The 22,260-nt window shown below is 40.7% G+C and overlaps 1 protein-coding gene across 1 annotated transcript in view; it reads left to right on the top strand.

Annotated features, from left to right (window-relative positions):
* Window positions 1–839: 839 nt before the first annotated feature.
* LOC122791065 (protein lifeguard 1-like) overlaps window positions 840–22,260 on the top strand; it is a 247,227-nt gene continuing 225,806 nt past the window's right edge. The window contains exon 1 of the mRNA XM_044058840.1: window positions 840–941. The gene's annotated coding sequence lies outside the window, so the exon portion shown is untranslated. The remainder of the gene's footprint in view (window positions 942–22,260) is intronic.

Below are 22,260 nucleotides of genomic sequence, written 5' to 3'. Positions count from 1 at the left end.
AAGATCGCACTACAGTGGGGAAAAGGGAAAGGTTGTGAAGATGGTCAACTAATTCACTGCCCTTGGAAAATTCAGTGAATCTCGGAAGTGATTTTCACTGAATACTTGTTGATGAAACAGTGTTCGCTGAAGATAAGTTTTGTTGAACTATTATAGACCCATGATTGTTACATTCTAACACATCCCTATGTGACAGCTATGTCAAATATGTCCCTATTACTGTTTATTTGTCTTCTCATTAAGTTGGCTTCTGTGCAGATGTGTTGCACTAACAGAATGACAGCTATTTGAAAAGCTCTGGTGATCGTTGTGGCATTCTGCACAAACTCACTCACTGTAAGTATTCTTCCTTGCAAGGAATTGCTATCTGTGTTCACGTAAAAGGTTTCATGGTCTGCAACACTGTTGTGAGTCAAAAAACCTAGCATAAGCATGCCATACCTCGTTAATATGCATTGCGAATTGCCATGTCCCACTCACTGTCACTCTAACATATAAACTCCATGCAGGCTCTGTGAGAAGCCTGCAAGGAGTCTATTGAATTTCAGGGTATGGTTATAACAAGTTTGTAATCAAGATTTGAACTAATGACAACTCTAATGACCCTTTCTTCTGATTATTCAGGCACTATGCAATTTGAAAGATTTTGGAACATTTATTAACTAATAAGACTGAAGAAGCTGTTATGATATTTTGTGACATTTTGGTTGTTCTGCAATGTGCTGAAGGAAACATTTCTCAAGACTGCCTTAATTGCTAATGAAAATAGGAACTGGGTGATGAAGTAATAAGGGATGAAGCTATTGCAACATGATTTACCTTTGGCTTTCAGGCTTTGAGAACTAAAGGACAGAAAAACAAGAGTTTCACAAAACAGCATGCATCTCTAGAAGATCTGTACAAGGTTCCTGCAGTCACAGATTTAATCCTGCTCTGTCAAGGTAAGAATTAGATCCAGAGAATATTAAGTCCATTTTGTGTATTGTTTTTTTGGTATGTTTCTGGCCTGTAACTGAACAATATAACTGAGGTTTCCATATTTATATAATCTTCATAAGCTTTACAGATCTTTGCCCTGTTCTCTATACTCTGATATGTATATAAGGAACATAAATTAAGGTGCTGAACTGAAATGATGGAGTCACAGTACTGCAATGTGGTTAGCACTGCTGTTTCACATGGCTTAATTCTTCAGTTCAGTGTCCTAAGTGAGGTGTGTGTCATGCCTGTTTGGGTTTTCACCAAGAGCTTTGCTCTCCTCAGAAATAACAAAAGGAAAATTGTTGAGCCCATATCTTTGCTTAGACATGCAGTGTGTGTGTCGGTGCAATGGACTGGCATTCCATCTAGGAATGTTTATTTGTCTTACAAAAAGCTGTGATAGGCTCTGGCACTCCTGACCATAAATAGGATAAAGTAGGAATAAGAACATGAATGAATGAATGAATGCTGCCCTTCACTTAATTTGCAGACCTAGGAGATTGCTACCTAGAAAACAATTTGATACGGAGCACTACAGTTAATCATGTGGCAAGTTATCATAATATGAAATGTCTCAGAAGTGAAACTTTTTCTTTACTTTGTCAAAGTTTTGTACATCAGCACTCAGTTTAGGTACATGGAATCGGGGTGGGGCGTGACAGTGTTAATGCTTATTTTATACCTTTCCTCTTTCTTCCAGGTTTGGACAACCTCAGACTTGGTATAAATAGTGACTTGAGTATGTTGGAGCGTGGGAGGGAATGATTATTTCCTAGAAGATGACAGTGTACTTTTCCTGATGATTTTGGAATGGTACTGTATCTACTATTACATGTTAGTGTTTTTTATTTGTGTCTCAGCTTAGTCAGGAATGATTAATCACTGTAAATGCAGAGCTCTGCCCGTATATAAAAGTGAAAATATACTGAAACCCCCCAGGATGGTTCTATACTAAAGCATATACTCTGGAAAAAATAAACTTCCCACTTCCACAGCCCTCCATGCATCCTACTCTGTATAATTACCCAGGCTGACCAAAATTTGAACAGTATTAATGGTAACGTCTACCACAAATTTTGCTATAGTGTTAGCCTATAAACAGTAATGGGTAAAGTTGCCTTATGCTAAACCATAGTATAGCCCAAGAAATCCCTTCTTGAGCAGTGACAATAAATTCTTTAATTACAATGTCTGCTGTTCTTTTTTAATATTATACTTATTTATGTCTTGTGACTTGCATTAAGAAATTCTAGCTGTGTTTCCAGTTTAAGCATTTCCTGTTTCCTGAGCATCTCGGGTACTAAAATATAGTGGCAAAACAGATCTTTGTCTTCTTTCCATATCCCTAAAAACACTGTAGTTGATATCTGTTACTGTAAATGATTATATGTTGCTCATATATTTATTCGGAAGTAATGCTACTACTTCCTTATCATCGATACTTATTTTTAGAAAACAGATGAAACATTTTAGTAACCATTTCAAATGTCAGGACCTGCTAGAGCGAGACCTGAAAAGTGGATACTGACCAGCCGAAAGATCAGACTTGTATATACTTAGTCCAAGATGCCATTTCTAAAAATATTCTCTTTTATCTGAAGTATGGTGATCTCAGAGTTGATATATATAAGTTCAGAGGTTGTGGGGAGTACAGGTGAGCTTAACCCCCCCCCAAAAACAAAATGTTTTAAGAAGAAGAGCAATTTTCAAGATCAGTTCTTCACCTGTGTTTTCGGTCTTTTTTGGGGCTTTTCAGCACTTGGAATTTTGAGTGCCAACATTTCAGTATGGAGCCAAACTATTTCTGATATTAGACAATAAGAAATCCATACATGACGATTTTTGTGTGTTTTTGGTAATATTAGTATTTAAGAAAACTGCTGTTTATCATTACCATCATCTCTGGAACTAATGCAGTCTCTTATCTCTTCTCACAACGGTGTTCATGTATCCCATCTATATCCACCATCACACTCACACACACACACACACACACACACACACACACACACAGACAGACAGACACACACACACACACACACACACAGACACACACACACACACACACACACACACACACACACACACACACACACACACACACACACACACACACACACACACACAGTATTCTCATTTGCTAAAATTCTGGGAATGGTGATACATCAGTTTTAGTCTAATGATTTCTTGAAATTTTGAGAAATGATATGTAAACAGTAGGTTACTGACTGGGTTCATAATAGAGATATAAAACAAACTGAAGACTTGGGGTATTTTGGGACTTTCTCCTGCTGTGGCTTGGTTATGATGGTTAAGCCTAAATGACCAAATGCAAAACAAAAACTTGTAAATCTTACAATAATTCACACATCTGATATATTATATATAACAGTACTATTATGCAATTGCAGAAATGTAAGTTTTTTAAATATAGACTTTTTAGAATACATTCTATACAAAGAAGAGACAAACATAACAATCTGCAGAATTGTAATGTATACTATTTTTAGCTGTACTCACCTCCTACAATATGCATACACTGTTGCTGTCTAGGCTGTCCCAGTTTGCTCAGATGTAAAATTCTAGTCTGTGCATGATCCACAGTTTGATCATACTTTGTAGTCTCTACACCTTTATGGTGGTACTAATTTGTGTATTCAGAACCTGGCTCCATAGTGTAAAGGGATGGAGCTCTGACTACAACCCAGGTGACAAGGGTTCCATTACTGGCCCCAACACTAGACGAGCCAGGCGGGGTAGGGAGGAAGGAAGGAATGGAGTCCACTTACTTCTCTTGGGGCACACATGTGGATAGTATCATCCCTGGTGAAGACCAGGGAAGACAGGCTGTGGTGTTTCATAACAGAGGATGAGACTGCTTGCTGGAATATGACCTAACAGAAATGGGGGGAAATAAGAATAAAACTCAAACCATGTCTGATGGTTGCCTGAATGCTGTCTCCTCTCGTTAGACCCTCGCCCTGGTGAAGGGATGAGACAGTTGACTGAGGGGGGGGGGGGGAGAGATGGATGGTCAGAAGGTGGTGGGGCAAAGTGAAGCAAAAGTATGTAATTTGGTGTAGGAAATTAGTTTATATAGGTAGGTGTCACTCACTCTATGGCCATAGTGGTAGCTGGTCATCACAGTCTAGCAGATTTCTGCAGAGTATTTGTAATTTCTTCAGATCTTTGACCTAACTTAGCAAAAAACTACAGTCAATACAAACACTTTGCTTAAATTGCAATATTTGACACAGTGTTTGAAAATGTTACTTTTAAGCACTTAAACATTGCAGATTCCTCCATTACCTGTTCTTTCAGCACTACAAGGTGCATCCTGCTGGTCTCTCATTCCTCTCCTGCAACCTCTTCAAAATCCACTCTCATATTTAGTAATGCCTGGGATCTCCTTGCTGGTTTGTGTATTTCCTGAAAGTCCTGATTATATTCAATCTCTAAAATCTGACTGCACTGTGAGAAAGTGTTTTTAAAAAGGATCTGACTTTTACACCTGCTTATAAAGTTGATGTCCCTAGAATTATTTTAACCCTATACAAATACACCAAGGTAGTTAATCTGCTCTTGAATAACTGTGTCAGATATTTCCAAACCTTTATCGGATTGCAAAAATCATAAATATCCCAATATAGCATTGTTTCATAAGGTTTGTAAAAATATATAGGGTCTATAAAAAGAGCTGGGAATTGGAATACATTTAACAGTTGTATTCTAGAGGAAACCATTGCTTTACATTAACTAACTAATAATGATGATATTGGGGAGCGATTCTAATTACAAACACATGAAACTATTTTGAAAGCATACAAAAATTGTTTGTTGATTCGAGTAGCTATGAAAACGTTAGTGGAGGCTTGATAAAAACTGTTGATGTGGACTCAATTAGAAATTCTGAAATGGAATATTACAGCCTAAGGGAATCTAATAAATGGACCACCTTAATACAATATGGTTATTTGAAAGTTAGACACTGATTTTGTTTAATCCAGTATTCAGAAGAATCATGGAATTTTGGAGGAAGGTCCCTTTTTATTCAACTGTGCTGGAGAATCGTTATATCACAGAAGTAGCTTCCAACTTTATGGATTACTTTTGAAAACAGTATATGAATAAAGCCACTCTATACTTAACTTACCATGTATTATTAAGGTTCATTAAAAACAGTGGCTATACAGAATATGGATTTTTAACTGTTATGTCTCTTCATATTAACACAGCACATGATGAGGGAACATTGACAGTTCATTGGGGTTTAAACACCTATTCCAGTTTATCAAATTATTTTATCACAGTAACAGCAGAACTGGTGAATTTTACTTCAAACCACAATAAGTTTCAGTCTGAAGTGTCTTTTAATAAACACATAACAGGTAACGCTGTAGGATCTCCTGTGGACCTCTAGTTGCACGTTACCACATATAGCTTGTAAAGAGCAACAGTTTGTCATAGTTATGGTATGCAAGCAGAAGACAAATAGGGAGGCAGACGTTAAGAAAAAGATGCTTGTAGATAGTGGTGTCCAAGAACAGGGAGACTCTGTAGTTAACACTAAGTGAAATAAAGCATAGTGATGTGTTCTAGAGTCCAGCATGTCACTGAAGTGGCAAATGTTGTCGACTCTTTGTAGACTATTACAATTTCTTGAGTTTCTAATGCAGGGGAAGACACCATTCCAGCTTAACAAGGAATATATTTTTGACAATACTGTAATGTGTATCAGGGATTAGTAGGTCAGTTATCTATAAGAGACCTTGAGCTGTATGAGTAATTTGCAAACATCTGCATGACTACTGAATGTAGGTACTCCTATAAACAGGGTCAAAATGGTTGGTTGAGGGACAATAATGGACAACAGAGGGCTATTAGTGAGTTTCTAAGATGTTCTAAATAGCACAGATTCAATTTTAGCTGATTTTCTGTTAGAAGATATTGTGAAAACCAGAGAGAAAGATTATTAAAGCCCATCTGCAAAGAGTTTTTAGGAATACTTTATCAATGGAGAACGTGAGCAGAAGAAGAGCATCTGCTTAAAGTAACATATTAATATTGTATAACTCTTGTGGGACTTTGTTTATAAACAAAGAAGGAGAGATAGATATGAGTATACAGCCATCAGGGACTCTGAATGTGACGTGGGTGATGTAAGACAGCGTAATGCTCACTTTTACTTGAAAATGCCTAAGATGGAGATAGCTTTTTAACTAAGATCATAGAATTATAGAAAGTTTGAGGCCACTGAGTCTTGAGATCATTACACCGTGCCAACCCCCACCCCCAAGACTGTACCTCCCCTCCCAAGGTCAAGTTTGGGATGACTTTAAAAAAACCCAGCCAATTATCCAGATCCCATTTGAAGAAAGATAGTGCACACAGCTTGATCTGCAAATGGAGTCTATTCTAGAGGTGGGGAAGATGCTAAGTAATGAATCTCTTTCTACATCTTGTTTTATTAATCTGCTGAAGCAAATTAGGTCTCTAGTTCTAGCAATTGTAGGAGTGTTTGCCTTATGCTGGTACAAGAAACCATGGACCACTAAGTTCTTGGCTGCATGGAAAGCAAGGCTTAGGTCTCCACTGAGGAGTCTGTATGACATGGGAAAAGGAACAGTGCTTCTAATCTTTTCTGGTAGCTTTGGGGATTTAAACCTATGATCTTCTTGGTCAGGAGACACTGGATTTTTTCCACTTGTTTGATATGTCTAAAGGAGGCATTGTATTCTAAACTAGGCCTGATCAGTGTTGAATATAAGAGGACAATGACCTCTTTAGATCAAGATGACATTCATTTTATGATTAGTGGTGTTAAGTAGAAAGATTTCTTGGCAACTGCTGTTACTTAGTGATAAAAAGGAGTGGGAATTATCAAAGCTTCAAGGTTTCTAACTCTTTTTCATTTTGAAGTGGGGTATTGTCTGTGTTGTATGTTGGAGGTATGAACTGTCTACCAAATGTGGCAATGTTTCATTTTTTAGCATTTAATTCCATTTTATTTTGAGTACATCAGGTATTTATAAGTGTAAGTTTTTGCTGGAGGTCTTGGGCATCATATGGGGATTTGACAATGACACCCAGTTTGCAGTCATCTGCAAATTTACTTAGCCAGAAGTGCTATTTTTTGCTCTGCAGGTCAGAAAAGTAAATACTGGAAAGAACTGGTTTCAGCACTAAGTCCTATGGAACACCAGTGGTTACCTTCACATTATCTGGTGCTGCTCCTGCAACCCATACCATTTGGATTCTATCTTTTAACCTAATGGATATCCATCTTACCATATAAGGATCCATACCTCTCAACTCTACAGATTTTCACACGTCTAGATTTTTGCTTCATATTTTTGGTCTATCCCTCATAAACTGTGTGGTTTTCTGGGCAAATCACGGAGGAGTGATGTCACTAAATAATGACGTACATTTGAGTTTCAGAATTCATATCTTCAAAAATGCTTGCTTTTACAAATCCTGTCATACTAGCATCTTTCTAAGATTATACAGGCAATATTTAAAATCAGTCCCTATTTTTGTGCTTTGTCCCATCCCCTCATCCCCCCAGTCCCCATTATTTTAAGCTTTGTTCAGATTTATTGTGCTAAGAGGTTGAGTAGAGGGATACAGTTTGTAATGCATTTAGTTTACTAATTATATTAGCATGGGGGATGCTGTCATATGCCTTAACTAAATCAAGGTAAGCTGGATGGATAATGTGACTTTTACAAACTGCTACAGGTCTAGTCTAAATGTCATGGTTCATCACTTTAGTAATAATATATTCCATGACCTCATAAATGAGACTTGACTTCGGCTGATGAGCCTATAATTTCAAAGTCTGTAGTGAGGCCTCCACAATGGAGTGGCATCACCAGCATTGTGTGACATCCATCTGGGAAAATGCCTGCTGTGAGGCTCGGGTTAAATAGTTTATGGAGTGCTTTCACCAGGGTATTTTTGGTACTGCTCATCAAACAGCCTGGTATATTATCTGGTCCCATGAAGGATGTTTTTTGGCCTTGGACAGCTATATGTTCTTTAGTAATAACGTGGAGTGACAGATTCAGAGATAGGGAGCTTTGTGAGTCTTCAAAACAACTGTACTATGACTAAAACAAAAAAAAAACAACCAGCCAGGTATCCACAACACACAATTTATTGTCTCTAACAGCTTGGCTGACAAATTGTGTGTTGTAGAGGCCTGGCTAGTTTTTTTTTGGCTTTATGAGTCTTCTAGGGAGTAAAATTTGCAGACTGTATTTTCTAGTTTATTAGCAACATTCATAGGTTTGAAAAGGTTATGCCATTTTGTATGTGTGTTGCCTCTTAGTTTCCTAATGTAACTAAAGAAGGATTTGTGTTTGTCCTTGTCTTCAAATGCTAACTTAACATCATGAGTTGCTTTGGAAGATATAGTAATCCTCTTAAAAATTTTACTCAACATCCTATTTTCCTTAACATGTGGTTCTTTAGATCCACTGTATACTTTAAAAAGCTTTTTCCTTTTATTGTAAATTTATTTATGTCAGTGGACCACTGGGGTGGCTTGCTTTTAGGACCACTGGGGTGGCTTGCTTTTAAATTTCACATTATATCTGGATCTGGATAGGACTCACAGTTCTATACAGTTTTCTAAAAAGGTATAATGCTCCCTTGCAAACCTCTGTGTTGAGGCAATATCAGGGGTGCTGTTACTATAATTGACTTTTAAGAGTTCACCATGGAATTTGATGAGATTTGAGCGTCTGAAGTAGTTTTACTCTGATACATAGGTTTCTGTGGGTTTTGATAGTTTGAGGGAAAATGGTACTAGTTTATGGTCTGCCTTTACCAGGAATGGAGTTCCCAGAGGATCTGTGTATGAAAAAGTTATATTGGTAAGTATTAGGTCAAAAATGTTTCATCCTACAACTGGGTTTGTAACAATCTGGTCCACACAGTTTTTATTTATTATTTTCTATAATCAAGGAACATATTTATTAAATTATCACATATGACATAGCCACTATTACATTTATATAAATGAAAACAAACCATATTGGCACAATTCTTGTTGCAAACATTATACATTGCAAACAACGTTGACACAATTGTACTTGCAAACATTATATATCACTCCTAATCTATCCAGTCATTATCAAACATTACACAACTCATTCAGAGCCTGCCTTCTTTTAAACCTCATTCCTCCTCTGCATGTATTGTTTATACAGTTCCCATTTTTCTATATATTTTGCTCTTACCCTTTTCCAAAGATCACAATCCCAGTTGTTTTAACTCTGTTACTATATTCGCTACTTCTAGTAAAGCTGGTTTACACTTTGATTTCCATTTTCTAGTAATTGCTCTTTTGGCAGCCACCATAATTAGACTCATCAAGGCCTTACTGTGTTTAGGCAGTTCCGATTCTGTATCGTTGCACAAAAAAAATAATTTCCTTAGTTACACTAATTTGCTCACCCAGTATCTCTGACAAAATAGTCTGTATGGAAAGTCTGCCAACTCGTTACATTCCCAGAAAATATGTTGCCAGTTACCTCTTTCTTCCCCATCAAAACTCCAATATTTGCTGTCCACCTAAGGAAAATGTCTTGGGGTATACAAATACCTATGTAAACACAAGCAAAGATCCTAAATCTTCTAGACATCATTACATATTTGGGAGACATACATATAAACCCCATTGTTTCTTTGTGAATTGCTTATCCAATCCCTCTTTCCAATCCTTTCTAACCTCCTCTGATTCTTATAGTTACCATGCAATAATTTATATACTCTGTTAATTATTCCTTATTTAATGACAGCTTCTGCTCTAGATTCTACTAAAAACTCTGCCAGTGCTGGTCTTTCATTTAGGACCACCCTATTTCCTTCTCTTTGCCTATACTCTGATATCAATCAATCTCTAACCTACAGTCCAAATAAATTCTTGATGTCTTCCCATTCTATTACCTTTCCCCCTCTAAGCTATTTGCTCCCAGTACCTATAGGTTCATAGGTTCAAAGGAGATTACTAGGTTAGTGGCCCTAGAACCTTTATAAGCCTAGCTATGTTAATACTGGGTTACCCCAATTGTCCTTGGTTAGATGAGCGTACTTTACAGATCAGCACCAACTACCCCATGAGGGACAAGGGTGCCACCCCTGGGGTGAATCTGTGGGCATCCATCCATTTGACCAGGTTGCACTTGAAAAGGATCATTGAGGAGCTCTCACTGAGTTTATTCCAGAGCAGCAGCAATCTGTGTGAGACATACCTGTCTCTCCAACATGTTCTGTTAATGTCACTGGCAAGGCTGAGATCCCTACAGTGAGTGCTCTAATGTCATTTGATTTGCAGATGTGTAGCATTTCCATTAAGTCGGGGTCAGAAACTGCCCTGTAGGCCAGGCACAAGTCACCTCTCAGTAGCCTATATGATACAGAGTACAATGACACGGCTTTCAGTCTATCCATGTAGGTCATGGTTTGGAGGTCCTGTATCTTCTTAGTAAGAAACCACTGTGGTCTATCCAGCTGCTGCAGGTGTCTGGTGAGGTACATGCAGGAGGGAGCATTGTACTCTATTAATGGTCCAGTTAGGGTCGAGTAAAGTGGGGTTATAACATCCTTAGACCTGAATGCGATGCCTTTGCTTATGAGATGCACAATATAAAAGACTTTCCTTACCACCATGGAGACCTGGTGATCAAAGTTCAGATTGTTGTCAACCTGTGTTCTAAGATCTTGCACCACTGGGTTTGAACTTAGAGGGGTGCTGTCAATATAGTAATTAGTGGAGAATTCCACTTTGCTAAATGAGATAATAGTGCACTCTTTTGGGTTTAGTTTTAGACTGTGACATTGGCACCAGTAATTTGTTTGCGTTAGCCTCTCCTGTAATATGTCAACATCACTGGGGGACTCAATGATTGTACCTAGTTAGCAATCATCAGTGAACTTAGTAAGCCAAAGGCTGTCTACTTTAGCCTGGACTTCCAAGAAATAGATTCCATATAGTAAAGAGGCCATGTACAGACCCTTGCGGTATGCCACTGGTGACGCGTCTACTGGTAGAGGTGAAGTCACCAACTTTGACAGTATGTGTTCTGTTGGTGAGCCAGTTAACTACCCATCTAGTGATGTATGGGTTAACACCTAGCTGGGAGGGTTTTTCAATGATATCCAAGTGATGGATTGTGTCAAAGGCTTTGGCTAGGTCCAGACAGGCAGTATGCACCGTCTTACATTCATCCAGGGCTTTGGTGACTTTCTTAAAGAAGTCTACAGGTTCAGTAAGCACAATCTACCCTTAACAAAGCCAGACTGTGTTGGGTCTAGAGTTTGAAGGTTGCCTATGTCCTTGTTGATAAGGTGCATGATGGTCCTTTCTGTGGCCTTGCAAATGTGGCTGGTTAAACTTATAGATCTATAGTTTCCAGAGTCAGTTGATGGCCTCCCTTTATGGAAAGGGATTACTGTCGCTGTTCTCCATTCTGTTGGTACAAAGTCAGTTCTTAGGCTATGATTAAAGAGAATGGCAAGTGGGTTAGCTAGGTCCTTCTTTAGATTGGTTAGTAAACAACCTGGGATGTTATCTGGTCCCATTGTCATCATGTTTTTGGCATTGTAGACTGCAGATATGACTTGATCTCTAGAGATACTAGGTAGAGAACTGTTGTCAGGTATGCTTTGGGGTATGGCTGGTGGGGATGGGGGGGTGAAGTTTGCACCAAATCTTCAGCTAGCAGGTTGGCAATTTCCTCCAGTATAGTGTGAGTGGTGCCATCTACTAACAATTTAAGACGTAGCTAGGCAATCTCTTTTAGATTCTGGATGTCATTAAAGAATGCCTTATGATTGTCTTAGGCTAGGGATGCTATTTTACCTTCATAATTAGCTTTGGGAGACTTTACAATGCTTCTGATCTGCTTGTTTATTCTGTGGAGGGAATTCTTCCTCTGCAGAGACAGTTGCCTCTTGTTCTTGGACATCAGTTTCTTCCTTTTGTTATACAGTCTGTGTATACTAGATGACCACCAAGGTGCCTTGTTTTTTTCATGAGGGCATGGCTTTAATTCGATCAGGGAAAGCCAAGTCTATATAGTTGCTAAGATGATTATACAGGGCATTTGTGTACATCTCTGCATAGCAGTCATTATTGCCTGTGAGCCCGTGATTGCAGGGGTTATAAAACCTGTTATACCATCACTTAGTAGGCTGTAGCTTGCTTTGGAGAAGTTCCTTAGTTTTTTTTGCTCCTTTGAGGGTGTGGGTTCCAAAAGCTACTTCAAACAAGACTGATTTATGGTCTGACTTTACCAGGGAGGGCATCACACAGGAGGCAGTGCAGTGACCACCCATGTTTGTGGGTACTATGTCAAGGACATTAGAGCCCCTTATAGGGGTACAGACTGTCTGTTCCAGAGCATTTGCATTGACAAAGTCCAGGAACCTCTGGGCGAGCATGTTTGAGCTTGTGTATGTAACCCAGTCAATAGACAGATAATTGAAATCTCCTATGACTAAGGTACTGAGCTGTATGGCACATGACTTCAGTAAGTACAAGTAGGCATTGTGCTTTTCTTGGTTCATAGGACCATAGGAGATTACTAAGCTATCAACCCAGAGGTCATTTTAAGCCTAGCCATTTCAACCCAATGAAATACCATAGAGGTACTAGTCAATAATTAACACTGTATTTAGTGATGACTGCCAATGTCCAGGAGGGTTGTGGGTACTATCCCCAGTAAGAATTTAGAATGCCCCATCCACTCATCCAGGTTCCTCTTGAATAGTGTCATAGAGATGCTCTGTTTCACAAGAATTGGTGTAAAGAATCATCAATCCAGGTAGGACTTGAACCCGCAATCCCCAGCTCTGGAGGCTGATGCCTTATCCATTAGGCCACTGGGCCCTTTCAAAGAGGGAATCATCTGGATTTGAACTCTGGCTCACCTGTGCTCTGACCAGAAGCTTACTGCTCTTACACCCTGCACCACAGAGAAAGCTGGAGGGGGACATATAGTTAACAATGATTTGGTAAGGTGTTTTGTCTATAGTTAATTGGGCATGAAGTAATTTGAGAGTCATACTGTCTGACCAGTCTCTAGGTGTACTTGGCTTTAATGAAGATAGATACACATCCACCTTTGGTTCTTTCATGCTCATTCTGAAGTCTGTATGTGTGGAATGCATTGTAGCCTTGCACAGCTGGGATGGTCTCCATGGCTTTGAAACATGTTTTTGTAACTGCACAGACATCAGCACCTTCCACTCACAACACATAGCACACAAAGTCAGTGTGCCATGCAGCCACAGCCCTTAAGGCTGAATAACACACCTGATACTCTTGTAATAGGTGACTCTATTGTCAGACACACTGACATCCCGCTCACCAGGCTGAATAAGGAGAAGGTCACGGTGAGCTGCCTGTCGGGTGCTAGGATATGCCACATAACGCAAACACTCAGGTCACTCCAAAGCAAATACAAATATGACTCAGTCATTGTACATGCTGGTGTGAATGACCTGAGACGTACCTCCCTGGACTACATGAAAAGAGACATAGAGGAGCTCTCTGATCATGCAGCCCAGGCTGGTATGACCCTGACCTTGAGCAGCATCTTACCCTCACCTAGAATGATGCCACAGTACAAAGACAAAATGATCGATTTTAACAATTGACTAAAATTTTGGTGTCATTCAAAGGGGATCCAGTGTCTGTCAGCCTGGGATGACATGCTCGACAAACCACGTTGCTTTGCTAGGGACGACTTGCACCTGTCACCACTGGGCATTCGGATATTGGCAAAGGCACTTGCCACCCCCATAGTGCCTTTTTTAGGCAAGGCTCAAAAGTCAAACCCACCCCCATAGACAGCACAAGGAACAAGAAACTAAGGGTAATGCTGTTTAACGCCAGAAGTCTTAATCTCAAGATGCACGCACTCGAAGCTCTCCTCAGTATGGAGAACATCGATATCTGTGCAGTGACAGAAACCTGGTTCAAGGCTCCAGAGAGCACCCCAGCACTACCAGGCTATACCTCATATCATGCTTTTCGGCCCCAAAACCCGGACCGAACCACAAAAGGAGGGGGAGTTTCCATATTTATCAAGGATATCCACACCTCCAGGTTAGTGGCATTGCACGAAGTATCAGAGACCATACATGTGCAACTAACAGTGGGCAAGACTGCTTTTCAGTTTATAGCATCCTACAGACCACCCTCTCAAAGTCAGGAATCCCACTCGGCTTTCCTGAAAACATTGGAGAACATAAAGATCTCTCCGAACACCATTATATTGGGTGACTTCAACTACCCAAACATTAACTGGGAGCACTACTCAAGCCCCAGCACCTTAGCCCAAAGGTTCCTGGAAATTATAAACTCAAATGCTATGGAACAACTAGTCAACACTCCCACAAGAGAGGACAACATACTAGACCTGATCATTACCAACATGGGGACTCTATGCTCCACACCAGAAGTATATCCCTCATTGGTAAGATCAGACCATAAATTAATTTCACTGGATGCCCACATCCCGACCCCACTCCCAGCCCAGAAAACCACAGTGAAAAACTTCTCAAAAGCAAACTTCTCACTTCTCAAAATCGAAGTGGAATCCTTCAAGGCCCCAGGGCCAGTGGAAACTACGGCCCAAACTGCAGAATCCTATATAAACGCATTCTACGGACATCTCCAGGAATGCATGGATCATGCTATCCCAAACAAAACCAAGACCCAATCATCCAAAGGCAGGCATCCAGTCTGGTGGACCCCTGCCATAAATAAACTATATAACAGAAGGAGGAAGCTACTACATGATAGAGCAAAATCCCTAATAGGGAAGGCATCTCTGATCGGTACTAGCAAAAAATTACGATCCCTCATAAAATCCTCCAAGGCCAGCTTCGAGAGAAAAATTGCACAGGACACCAAAGACAATCATAAGGCTTTTTTCAGTTATGTTAGGAACCTGGGATGCAACTCCCAGACTTGTTCTGAGTTGATTCTAAACGACAAAAAATACACTGAACCCACAGATATCGTCAATATCCTGGCAGACAGGTTCAGTGCAAACTTCTCCACCCCCTCCCCCCCAAAAGAGCAAGTATCTATCCCGGCAGAGGGCTGCCTCCCAAACATCTCTGATGCTAAGGTGAAGGCTGCCCTTCCAAAGCAAAAAACACTGCTTCCATGGGACCAGATGGCGTCCCGGGTTGCGTCCTACATGAACTCCAAGAGGAACTAATCCCTCAAATAAAACAGCTATACAATCTCAGCCTCACTACAGGATATGCACCCACAGAATGGCGTACAGCAACAGTGGTCCCACTCCACAAAGGTGGAGCCTCTATGGACCCTGGAAACTATCGCCCCATAAGCCTGACTAGCTTAGTCTGCAAGGCTATGGAGAGGGTCATCATGGAGCTCATAAACAAAGACATTGGGGACCTACAGACACTAGATCCTACCCAATTCGGCTTTGTCAAGGGCAGATCCTGCCTTTTGAACCTGGTTGACTTCTTCAAAACAGACACCAAAGCCATAGATGAAGGGAAGGTAGTCCACACAGCCTATCTGGACCTTGCAAAGGCATTTGACACAATACCCCATTCGGGCATCATAGATAAGCTATCCAGCTTAAATATAAACCCCTATGTCACAAGATGGGTCGCAAACTGGCTCAAAGACAGAACCCACAGAGTGAGAGTTGCTGGAGCCATGTCAGACTCTAAACCGGTCACAAGTGCCATCCCACAGGGTTCTGTCCTGGGACCACTCTTGTTCGGTATATACTTTTCCGAGGTACAGGCAAACGTGGGAGGACTATGGCTCACCAAGTTCGCAGACGACTGCAAACTGGGCACCATAATCGACTCTCCAGCTGACACAAACATCCTTCAAAAAGGTCTCACAGAGACAGATAACTGGTGCCAGCACCATGGTTTAAAGCTAAATGCCAAAAAGTGTATAGTCATACCCTTTGGCAAAAACAATGTGCCCACAAATTACCACATAGGCAGAAACCCATTAAGTACAGAGAAAGTTATTAGGGACCTGGGGACCCAAGTTGATAGCAATCTCTCCTTTGACAACCACATTGCCAAAGTGGTTAGAAAGACATTCTACATAGCCCACCTCATCACGAAGGGTTTCACATCTAGATCAAGAGAGGTAATCATGCCCCTTTATTCATCCCTCATCAGGCCCATCATAGAATACAATGCCCCTTTTGGGATTTACCTTACCCGACACCTGCAGCAATTAGAAAGACCCCAAAAGTATCTCACCAAGAGGATCAAGGGTCTCAAACAGATGCCATATGCTGCTTGGTTAAAAAAACTCCAGCTCTACTCAGTTGCATACCGCCTACTTCGAGGCGATCTATGCCTGACATACAAAGCTATGTCAAATCCAGAATTAATGGACATGCTCCACCTCAGTAAATCTAAATCCCTTAGAGCCACACGCTCGAGGGACTTGAACCTCAGCACAGAAATAAATAGAACTTGCTGGAGAGACAGGTTCATAACCCAGAGGCTCCCTTCGCTCTGGAATAGAATTCCAGTTCATGTGAGGCAGAGCACCTCACTGAATCTCTTCAAGAAGAATCTCAATAGGTGGATGGGGGATCGTAGGTTTGTCCCAGGGATTACTCCCGTGTCACTATTAGACAGAGGCACAGTAAACTAAACCTTAAAAAGGGCACAGTATACTCAAAGCAAAGGGTGGCGTAAGCCATACAGAATCGGGCTAGGCTTATAATTGCCCCAGTGCAGATAGCCTAGTATGAACCTATGAACCTATGAACCTAAGGTGAAAAGTGCTTCCAGGGAGTGCAGTTTTGTGTTTAGACTCCTAGCATTAAGCAGCAGAACCTTGAGTTTGTCTCAAGAGGATTTTGCTATGTCGGAAATTTTTTTGTTTTGACATTGCGTAAAAAAAGGCACTACGGTGGAGGCAAGCACCTTAGCCAGTATCCAGTAGCCCAGGGAGACAAGTGCAGACCATCTCTGGCAAAGCAGCATGGCCTGTTGACCATGGCTTCCTAAGCTGACAAATACTGGCTCCCCTGGACTGACAACAGAAGCTAAGCCAATTGTTGAAGTCAATAATTTTTTGTTTATATTGTGGCATCATCCTGTGTGAAGGCATACCTGCGTAGGGTTATACCTGCCTGGGACACATAATCTGAGAGTTCAGTCATGTCTTTCTTCATATAGTCCAGGATGGTACATCTCAAGTCATTCAACCCAACATGGACTATGACAGAGTCATAATGGTACTTGTTCTTGAGTGACCTGAATGCATCTGTGATCTGATGGATCCTGGCACCCAACAGGCAGCTGACCATGGCCTTCTCCTTGTCCAGTCTGGTAAGGGGGACATCTGTGTGTCTCAATGAAGTGTACTATGACCAAGAAATTAGGTTTTGAGGTGTTTTACCTTAGGGGCTTATTTGATGAGACAGTGATATGTGTGTTATGTGCATTGGTTTCTACACATGTTGAGGTGTGTGCAGATAATTTGCTCTTGGCAGGTCTCTGATCTGTCCTTAGGCTTCAAGGGAGTACCTCTGTGCATGTGGGTTTATGTGTTGTGCTATGAACTTGTGTGAGAGATGAAGTGCATGAGCTAACAACTTGTTTGATGTCTTGTTTTTTTTGTTACGTGAGAGGATTGTTTCCAAACTTATACTGTAATTACATCTCTGACATACAGTATTTGTTTGTTTCAGAACAAAGTGGTTGTCAGTATACATGAAGCAATTACTACATTGTCTCAGTACCTAAGTAAATCAGGCTGGCTAGAGGAATGGTGGGAAAGTGACCATCTATAATGGCAAGTTTATACCATAGTACTGCTGGGCAGTGGGTAACTTAGATCAGTTTATGATGTAGGAATAACTTAGATCAGTTTATGATGTAGGAAAAACAGAGGGGCTTATTCTGTTGACGGTTTAGGGTGAAGAACTGTGGCGATGCTGCCCAGTGTGCAGTTGAGTTGCCTGCAGAGTAACAGGGGACATGGGGGGGGGGGGGGTTTCTACTGACAGACGTCTAGGGAAAATTTAAGTTTCCAGGTGTTTGTGTCTGTACAGGGCAGCACTAACCTTCATTACACAATGTCCAGCTACACACAAATGCAAGGCTTAAATACAAGCAAAATTCAACAGTTTTAAGACAAACTACCAAAGGGAAAGCCCCAAACTGAGCCTTTCTCCAGCAATCCCCAACTCAAGACGGAACCTGAGCTACACACTTCTGCCACAAGGGTGCAGGGAAGCCCTCAACTCATTCAATCCAATGGAGCTCAGGAAGTTTGCACTGTAATGTCCGATGGGCAGTGTCTAATCCTTTTGACAGAATCAAATTATGTCTTCACATTACAAACAGATGTTCATATCTCTGGAACCACAGGAGTTATGAAAGAAGTATACATGGCAAACTCTTCAGAACAAACTAATTTTATAGTGGCAGTATTCCTTAGGTTCTAGGTAGTAAATAGAATTTTATAAGTCACAGTAAACCCTGGAACGATCACATTTGCAATATTTTGTAAACAACTTACAATATCTAAGTGACCATTCAAGTTACACACATGCTGTTAGCAGTATTTTATTCATTTAGCTGAGAGCTTTTGTATGAGGCTAAGGAGTTCTGTCTGTGTTACTTGGTTGTTGAAATATTTAGAAAAATGTGAAAATTCTATCTATATAAATTAATATCATAAAAACAACAGTAAATATCTCTTTACCTACACTAGACAGAGGTCAAATATTAATGCAGTTGAGTTTGTCATTGTGTAAGCTTTCACATAAAATCTTTTAAAACCTTGGACATAACATGGTTTTAGAATTACTGATGCAAATATGAACAAACAGACAATCAGGTTAAAACAGCCCTCTCCAAAGCCAAAAACACAGCATCAATGGGACTGGACGGTGTCCCAGGCTGTGTCCTACACAAGCTCAAAGATGAACTAACCCCTCACCTAAACACACTGTTTAAACTCAGCCTCTCCACAGGCTACATGCCCACAGAGTGACGCACAGCAGTGGTTATTCCGCTGCACAAAGGTAGAGCCACAACAGACCCTGGGAATTATCGCCCTATAAGCCTGACTAGCTTGGTCTGCAAAGCTATGGAGCGCATCATCATGGATCTCATTAACAGAGACATTGGGAACCTCCAAACACTGGACCCTATCCAGTTCAGCTTTGTTAAGGGCAGATCATGCCTCCTAAACTTGGTGGACTTCTTTGAGACAGTTACCAAGACTATAGAAGAGGGAAAGGTGGTCCACACAGCCTACCTAGACCTTGCAAAGGCCTTCGACACCATTCCCCACTCAGGTATTATAGACAAGCTAACCAGTCTGAACATAAACCCCTACATCACAAGATGGGTTGCCAACTGGCTCACAGACAGAACCCACATGGTAAGAGTTGCAGAAGCTAGGTCTGACTCTAAACCATTTACAAGTAGCATTCCCCAGGGCTCAGTCCTAGGACCCCTCCTGTTCGGCATATACTTCTCAGAGGTACAGGCAAGCACAGGAGGACTATGGCTGATCAAGTTTGCAGACAACTGCAACTAGGGGCTATAATTGACTCTCCGGCTGACACAGACATCCTCCAAAAGGGTCTCACTGAGACAGATACCTGGTGTCAAAACCATGGCCTCAAGCTAAATGTCAAAAAGTGCATAGTCATCCCCTTTGGAAAAAACAAAGTACCCACAAATTACCACATAGGTGGTAACCCCCTAAATATGGAAGACGTAATAAGGGATCTGGGGACCCAAGTAGATAGTAACCTCTCCTTTGATAATCACATTACCAAAGTGGTTAGAAAATCCTTCTATGTGGCCCACCTAATCACAAAAGGGCTTGCATCCAGATCGAAAGAGGTCATTGGGCCCCTCTACGCATCACTCATCAGATCCATCATAGAGTACAATGCCCCATTTGGGATGTACCTTATAAGACACTTGCAACAACTGGAAAGACCACAGAAGTACCTCACCAAGAGGATCACTTGCTTCAAGCAGATGCCCTATGCAGCTCGACTAAAGAAACTCCAGCTGTACTCGGTTGCATACCGCCTACTCAGAGGTGATCTCTGCCTGACATACAAGGCTATGTCCTAGCCAGAATTGATGGACATGCTCCACCTAAATAAAACCATATCCCCTCAAGCCACACGCTCCAGGGATCTAAACCTCACCACAACAATAAATAGGATGTGCTGGAGGGATAGATTCCTGTCCCAGAGACTTCCCATGCTCTGGAACAAGATTCCAGTCTACATTAGGCAGTGCTCCTCGCTAACCCTCTTCAAGAGAAACCTTGATGACTGGATGGGAAACAAAAAGTTTACCCCAGGATCACTTCAATGGCTCTGCTGGACAGAGGCACAGGGAACTAATCTAAGGGGGTAGCGAAAGCCAACACATTCCAGCTAGGCTTCTAAATGTCTTCAGGCAGATAGCCTAATGCCTACCTATAAAACTGTGAACCTATGACACCTAGAGGCATCAGTAGGAGTTAACTGCAGAAGTAAAGAAACAACAAGGTAAAAGAAGCAGCTCCAAAAACCAAACGACAAGACCAGTAAAATCTGTTTATTCAGTTCACTCTAGCGGATTTTAACTGGTCTTGTCGTTTGGTTTTTGTTAACTGCAGAAGGACCTGGAGGCATCACTCAGATGTAATGTGTTAATGTAAGATGGCTGGTTTACAGCACAGTGATACCAAACAGACTAAATTCAGCAAGTCTGAATCTAGTCTATGCTATATAAAGCAGTAGTACAGAATTTCAAAGTGCAAAAAAAAAAATGCAGACACAAACAGCAAAAATGAAGCAGCATTTCAAATAAATATAGTTAAAGTGCAATACAGGCTTTAAATACACTCAACTTTCAATTGTTTGCAGTAGATGCCTTGGATTTCAGTTCAGATGCACTCCAGATCTCTGGCTAAAGTCCCCAAACTCTGAGCAGCTCTGGTTAACTGAGAGCAAACCCTCACAAACCCAAGGCTTATATACAGGTGAACTTCAACACTTTTAAGCCAAACTACCAATGCTACCAATGCTACCAATGAGAAAGCCCCACACTGAGCCTTTCTCCATCAATCCCCAACTCACATGGAACCTGAGCTACAAACTTCTGTCACAAGGGTGCAGGGAGGCCTTCTTAATGTAAGATGGCTGATTTAGAGTACAGTGATACCAAACAGCCTAGATTCAGCAAGTCTGAATCTAGCGTATACTATAAGACAGTAGTACAGAATTTCAAAGTGCAGAAAAAAACGCAGATATAACCAGCAAAAATGAAGCAGCAATTCAAATAAATACAGTTAAAGTGCAATACAGGCTTTAAATATACTTATTTTTCAGGTGTTTGCAGTGGATGCCTTGGATTTCAGTTCAGATGCACTCCAGATCTCTGGCTAAGGTCACCAAACTCTGAGCAGCTCCTGTTAACTGAGAGCCATGGTTCCCTTGCCAGTTTTCTCCAATAAATTCCAATTTCCTCTTGGTTATTGTCTTTATCACTAATTGCAGTCATTCCTATCAGCAGAATCTCCTTTCTCCATTTACATGTTGGCTTAGTTCTTAAAATACTTTCTTCTACTTTAGGAATATAATATTCTGTATGATTATTGTTATTCTCCTTAAAGGTCTGAATCCAAAATCCTAGTCTCTCCTTTTTTCTTGAGCTTCCCTCCTGTTTCACCATCATCCCTTTCCACTTTGAATTAATCCCAATCTGCCTTGTCCTATTAGAGCAGCTTATCCTCCTTGACTCTTGCTGCTTTCTCATCCCAGATAAAATCCTTAAGCTCTTTATTAATTGCTATCTATAACTTCTCTTCTGGTTGATAAAAATATGCCCTGCATGTGTATAAGACTAAAGGAACTAAAAATATTTTAGCTGCTTTTATCTTACTATCAATATTTATAGAACAGAGTTTTAATTTTCCCAGTTTTTGTATTATCTTTTGTTTAGTTTCTTCCTACATATCCTTAGCTGCCACACCAGAATCATTTTTAATCCATACTCCTAAATACTTATCGTGTCCCCATAAATATGGATATTGCTGAACCAACTCGTGTGTGGGTACATAATTTACTGCTATTGTCTTTGTTTTAGCTTTGTTAATTTTGTATCCCGAAAAGATTTGAAACTGTCTCAAAATATTCCACAGCACTGTAATGCCCCTTTCTGGTTTTATCATATATAAGATAATATCATCTGCAAATAAAGCCAGCTTTTCTT

This window comes from Protopterus annectens, chromosome 16.part0 (genome assembly GCF_019279795.1).
Source record: "Protopterus annectens isolate FY-2018-M chromosome 16.part0, PAN1.0, whole genome shotgun sequence".
Taxonomy (NCBI): domain Eukaryota; kingdom Metazoa; phylum Chordata; order Ceratodontiformes; family Protopteridae; genus Protopterus; species Protopterus annectens.
This window is presented reverse-complemented; position numbering and strand designations above follow the sequence as displayed.